The sequence below is a fragment of the Triticum dicoccoides genome, chromosome 7A (assembly GCF_002162155.2).
Source record: "Triticum dicoccoides isolate Atlit2015 ecotype Zavitan chromosome 7A, WEW_v2.0, whole genome shotgun sequence".
Classification (NCBI taxonomy): Eukaryota; Viridiplantae; Streptophyta; class Magnoliopsida; order Poales; family Poaceae; genus Triticum; species Triticum dicoccoides.
The window spans coordinates 46,781,558-46,788,495 of record NC_041392.1 but is presented as its reverse complement, the minus strand read 5'-3'; positions in this window follow the sequence as shown (position 1 = coordinate 46,788,495).

Genomic DNA, 6,938 nt, shown 5'->3' with positions numbered 1-6,938 from the left:
CGTGGGCGTTTACGTGCCGCCACGAGTCCCCGCTTCTCATCGGCAGGTGCCGTCCGAGCAAGCGTGTGAGTCGACGGGAGGCATGCGAGCAGACCGCTGCGCCGGCTGTCAGGGAGGCATGCGAGAAGACCGCTGTGCAGGCTCACCGGGAGGCGAGCCCTTTGACCAGGCTCCGCCGCCCACCGTCGTCCCAACTGCTCCCACTTTTAATGTCGTCGGCGCCGCAGTTTAAAATCAACCCCGCACTACCCGTTATCGCTACAATCCTCTCTCTTCCTCTCCGATTCTCCTGTCGTCTACCTCCAACTAGCCTGACCTAAACGTACGCCATGCCGCATCACGATGGTCTTCCCTTAGTGTTCCAGTTTCCCGAGGAAGACACCCAGCCGGAGTCTCAAGAACGTAAGGCGCTTTGGGACGAGCTTGAACTAGCCTTGCGGGAAGACGCCGCGCCTGTCCCCGCTCCCGTTCCGGCTCCCGTCGCCCCGACTGCGCCAGCGCCCATCCCCGTGGCATTGATGGGCTGGGAGCTGCACATTGTCGCTGGGCTTGATCCCACGGGGTTCCACGAGGTCCCCGCCGATTTTCACGTGCCCGTGCACCTGTCAGCGCATGCGCCTGTGCGTCCACTGACGTGCACGCTCGTGCCGGTGCCCGTGCACCTGCCAGCGCATGTGCCTGCGCGTGCACTGACGTGCGCGCCCGTGCCGGTGCCCGTGCACATGAATGTCTCCGCCGCGCCGTTGACAGCGTCTGTCCCCGCGCGGGTGCCAGTGCCCCCCTTAGCGGCATGGATGGCTGCCGTCGACCGCTTCCTTGCACCAACGCCAGTCGCCTCCTCCCGCCAGTCGACTCGCTCCGAAGTCTAGAACATTTTGGCCTTCCTTGAAGCTAGGCCAACGTCCAGGAGAACGCCAACAACGGCGCAAGACGCCGCCATCGCCGTCGGTCAGTGGCCCGACGACACATAGAGCACGGCAGAGGAGCCGCTTCCCACTGCGAGACGCCCCCGCCGCCGCCGCGTAATCTAAATTTGCCATGGAAAACATTCGGATTGCCATGCTTAAAATCTGGACATTTATCATTTCCGTTTATTTTATATCGATCGTCATATAATTTAAAGTCGGAGTTAGACTGAACGAAATGTATGGTTTCATCGATTGAATGTTCTGCTAGAGCCGTATCAAATTAAATATAAAACGTCATCAAGCCACATGTATTCCTTGTCATCCAACGACCTAGACTGCTTCAATGTCGAGCGCTCAACACGTTTAGCGTGCAGTTAATTTCATGCCAAAAATAGTGCTAATCACATGACAACACGCAAATAATATCCTAGTAGTTAATATCCGCATGCACTTAATATACTTCCAAATTAACGTGCATTGCACGTACACACTGACTAGTGCTGCTAGTACATGAAACTGGTGCCGTGACTTGTGAACGCGTCCAGATATGGTCAACGGCAACATCGCCCGCGAGTTCTTCCTGTTTGCCCGTGCGTCTAAACGCAGAAAGGGAGGAGAGAGAGAGAGAGCACACATGTAACCCACCAGTAAGTGAAGGCCAATAGTACTAAAAATAATATTACATGTTATCCATTAATTAGGCTGTGGTAATATAAAAACATTATGTGAACAAAGGGGGTACAACAAACATTGCTATTCTACGTATGTTGCCTACTCTTGACGTGCGGCTTGAAGGCCCGGTCACATGTTCGATCCTCGTCCTTTATTTTTTAATTTGTATATGGGTCCAAATTTGTTTCATGACTTGTGGGCCCCTCGGTGTGTAGTTTGTACCATTTTAATTTGTGGGTCGAAATTTGTTCCATTCCATGTGGACTATTGGTGTGTAGTTTTGTAGCTTATTTATAATAATTAAAGAGAACAACATAATTTTTTCAATAATACCATGGTGCGACGTTGAAGGCGAGAAAGGACGTGCGAGAGAGCGATGACCGAGCCAGAGGGAAATCAACTAGGGCAGTTGCGTGGGTTGCAACGGTGTTTGGAGTAGTTGTGGGCCGAATGCTATGAAAATATAATCTAAACCGACCAGAATAAATGCCTACACGAATTAATCCAAGGTTGGAGTGCCCCTCGCAATGTAAATAGCTCCGGCTTTGCGAGGGATGGAGAGGTATAGTAGCTTCAACGCATGGAAAATATGGTGTGAGAAAGCAAGGTCAATCGAGAGACATATAGATAGAGAGACAAAGTGAGTGTGGTCCGACATTCATTGAACAAATATATATGCTCTGGAGAGATATTTTCTGATTGAGCTTTTTGGCAAGGGTGAGGGCTGTAAGATAGAGCTTGAGAGATGATCCAGTCACAGACGTGTAGATATATTTTGTGCGTGGGAGGAAGCAAGGTCAACCGATCACATAGGGTCGCCGTGTGACCGAAAGAGTGAGACGGGTTGGAGAGAGTGACCTAGATAGACGATGTGCGTGAGAGAGTATACAATGTGAATAGGTCGAACTGAGCTCAAACATTGTGATATATCGTTTTTGTCCGAGAAAGAGCAAGGTCAATCGAGACATACGGAGAGAGAGAGAGAGAGATAGAGATAGAGAGAGTAAGTGAGCGTGGCCCACCATGAGGTCGAAAGAGTGGTGGCGGCTTGGATGGATTGACCTAGATAGACAATCTGCATGAGAGAGTATAGAGTGTGTCGATCGAGGCCGGAACAGGGAGATATATCATTTGTGTGTGAAAGAAAATGAGGTTAAACGAGACTCAGATAAAGAGAGCGAGATTGAGCGAGTGTGGCCCGCCGTGCGGAAGAAAGAGTGAGATAGTCTCGAGGGAGTGACCTAGAGATACAACGTGCGTGCGTGCGCATGCACGAGAGGTTGGGGGGATAGATAGGCAATGCATGTATTTAGCACGAGAGGGTGAGAGGGAGAGGGGGGAGAGAGAGAGAGCTCGGCATGGGGTGCAATGGCGGGTGTGTGAGGTAAATACATTTGGTAACAGAGTGGAAAAAAGGGGTTGTGTAGTTGAGAGACTTAGAGATCGAAACATGGAGAGAAAGAATGAACGTGTGTTGGAAACCGATAGCTTCCTAAGGTGGTTAGGAGAGGAAGATTGACCGTTATAGGAAGTATATAGCGTTTGTGCGGGGGTGGGGGTGGCTAAAAACAACATTTGAATGTACATAGTACGAGACTTAATATCGATGTTTCAATTCGGTGTACATTGTAAGATTTGAACCGAGGACCAGGCATACGTGTAATTATTTCGAATTCGTGCCTTACTAAGTTTCGAAAAGTTGACATTGACTCAGTTTGTTGTGCTATTTTGTAGGTCATATGTTTGAATCCATCCAAAAGTTTTCTCACTACCATGGTGTTCACCATATACATATGAATTTGTATTAAAAAAGTAGCATGGATACAGTGAAATGCGAAATCCACGTTAGAATTGGAGATCGCTACGTGACACACACTCTAATTCAAATAACTAACTACGTGACACACACTCTAATTCAAATAACTAATTATGTGACACACACTCTAATCCACGTTAGCGTGGGTACCGTTTCGATTTTTTTTTCAAATAACTCCTCATTAATTAATTTATAGCACTCCCTCTGTTCACTTTTATAAGACCTTGAAGACATTCAAGACAATGTGCAAAACAGTTCATTTTAAGTTGTCTGAAACGACTTACAAAAGTGAACGGATGGAGTATCTCGTTTTGAATGATTAATTATTGCAAGGAAAACACGGGCATGGTAATACATACAGATTCGTTTGCAAATGAAAGAAGATTCTTTGCATTCTCAAATGTAGGCGCACCAGGCAAACCAGGGTCGTGTCGGGGTGGACGCTGCTTCGGTGCCTTAAAGGCAACTGCCTTTGGGTCACTGACATGTGGGCCAGCCACCTGTTGGGCCCATATGTCATGGACACAAAGGCAGGTGCCTTAAGGCACCGAAGCATAGTCCTGTCGGGGTGGTCGCGTGTGTCGGACGGACGCGTAGCACCCAGCCACCCACCCCCTCCCCCCCCAAAAAGGACGACGAAAATATAAGTTCACGCTTGCACGTTTCAGATTGAAATATCTGGCGGCCCCAATTCCAGCCCTGCAAAATCTCTCTTCTCCACCGTCCCCTTCCGCGCCCAGATTGCTCAAATCCCTAATTCACCGCGAACCCTCGAATCGCCCCTCGCCTCGTCTCTTTCCCCACCGTTCCCCACCTCTGTGCCGGACGACGACGACAAAGACGACGGTCGCGCTTCACCACCGCACCGGAGCTACCTCATCTATGCCCTCGTCCACCGCACCGGGTGGTCCACCGACAACGTCGGCCGCCGCAACTGACGTGCCTCACAGACACCGAGTTCCACCGCATCAGGTGCGCTTCACCGACGCCGTCTCCTAGCTCACCGGGGCTACTTCACCGAGCACATCGTCGCACCTCTGCCCCCAAGGCCGTTGGGGCTTCACCAACGGTCTCGTCCACCACATCGTAGCGCTCCGCTGCCACTCAAGATCTGCATCCGTGCATGGCCAGCCAACGCCAGCGCATCACCCTCAACGGCTCTGAAGTGACCCACACTCTAGCTAGGCGAGCATGCCCAAACACCGGCCCAAACTAGGTATCCACACATCACTCCCTTGTGCACTGTTCCGACGATGTTTGGATATCCTTTCACTGCTCTCTTAGCTTACACGCCTATGCAACTCTGACCTTAACTCTTATTTCTTCTGTAGATATCATCTGAAACAAGCAAATCCATATTTTAGCGAAGCATGACGGCGCTACGGGATCTGGTACACATCCTGCACACCCGTATAACCTTGTAAGTATCTGTCCTCCGGTACAACATCAAGGTCGATTCCTCTTATTTGATCAACCATTCGTCGTGTCAAAAATATAGAGGGGGATGCAAGGAGCACAAGGCCTGCACATCCAAGCAAGTGGTAACATGGACTTGTACATGGAACATCCCAAGCGCAAGCAGAGCTGCAGTGAGCCTGTACAACGAGCTAGCGTAAGTCCCCGCATTTCATTTAATTCGTACTGACATTCGTGTATGATTTGTGTGCAGTGGCTGATCCACGAATTCAAGTTACCAGGGGCAAACATTTAACTTAAAAAATACGAAGGCACTTGCACTCCGAAAATCAACATAACTTGAGAAATGTGAAGCTACATGCACTTTGAAAACCAGCTAATGATCCAAAGTAGTTCAGATTATAAACACTAAATGATGCAAGCACCAAAAAACACAAAATGCAACATGGTGTACAAGGACTACAAACATGGTCTGTACCTTCTTGAATTATTCGTTTTCTGGCTGAAAATATCGAAGTGTAATTGCACGTATAACCAATGCGCAAACTGCATATCAATATATCTATCGTGCACAAGTATGCCAATAGTTTCAAACAACAGATTAGAAAAGTATTTATGCTATGTTGTCATGATACGAGGACTTTCTGGTAGATGGCCTCGACGTTTCCTCAAGCTATGAAAATGCACTATAATTTGCTTGTCATCAATGCCTGCAAATCTCTGTCTCTCTCAACATAGTAGATCATCATTAGACACTAAATCCTTCAATGAGCTTGCAAAATGCTTGCATTAGATCCCTCATTAGACACTATATGTTCATCACCAGGAGCATGTAAAATATTTGCATCAAATCCTTCATTAGCAGTCTGTTCATTAGACACTTCAAGCTCAAGAACAACATGAGCTTGTATGTTTGCACCGGAAACTTGATTAGATACATCAGATTCAGTAAGTTCAGTATTGATTGGGGGAGTTATAAAATAAGTAGAAATTGGTTTCATTTTCTCATAGATTCCCTACATACAAGCAGTTTTACAACACCGTCAGGTTTAACTATTGGCCAGAAATTGAAGAGTTGAATTAGATATAATTAGGGATGTGATGTACCTTCTCGTTGCGCATGCTACTCTTGCAAGCTGCGATTGTCCGTTTGCGCAAGCTCGATGCCATGCCCATGCTGTCGCCGCTGCCTCCCACGCAAGCTACACGTAGGGTTGGATCTTCATCTTCTTGTCCTTCCGTTCGCTTGAAGCCCGGCGACCGCCCTCCAACGAGGGCGCGAGGAAGTACTGTGTCGGTCTGTCCAGCGGCGGCTAGGTTAGGAGCGAACCAGACTGGAGGCTGGAGCGAATGAATTGGGATTTTCCTGCTGTCGATCGATATGGGAGGCGCTCGTTTGGGCCACGAGCCTGCTATAGGGCCTACCTTGCACTTATGTTATTGGCCCATCCAAATTGAAACATTTTTCTTCATTTTTTACATTGCCTGCTTGTGCGTTGGGACGAACAAAACTAGCATGGGCCAACCTGGACGACTCAAACTAGGTGCACACTTTCCAGCCACCTGAGGCGGCCGCCCATACCAGCCCCTATGGTGGCGTCGCCCCTTTTTGCGTGTATAATTGGATAGTGAAAAATATTCCAGTGGCGCTTTTGATTTATCCACAGAATGGTTGAATTGCTTGTTTCTATGAACTGAGTTCGCTAATAATGTGAAGGATGCCAGTCTTTTCATCCTATTGTAGATTGCTTAGATCTCGATATGCCAAAAGTAATCGCATGAAATATACAGTAAAAGCCAGTGTGATGTGTTTGGCTACAACTAGTCTAACTACACGTCCTCATATAACATATCAGAAACGCACCATCTTACCAGATTAACCATTCGACTTACCCATGCAGTGTGGGAAGAAAGAAGTATTGGGACTGCGTATCCAAGCAATTGATGCCATGGACTCCTTCGTACAACCTTGTAAGTGAAAAAGATGTTGCAGTGTGCCTGTACAAAGAACTAGCGTAAGTTCAGTTACCTGCTTCTCGGAATTTTAGTTAGCCACTTATTGCAAAATTGTTCAATTATGTTGCTTGGCTTAATTTAGTTTGCTACTGATTACATAATGGCACAGC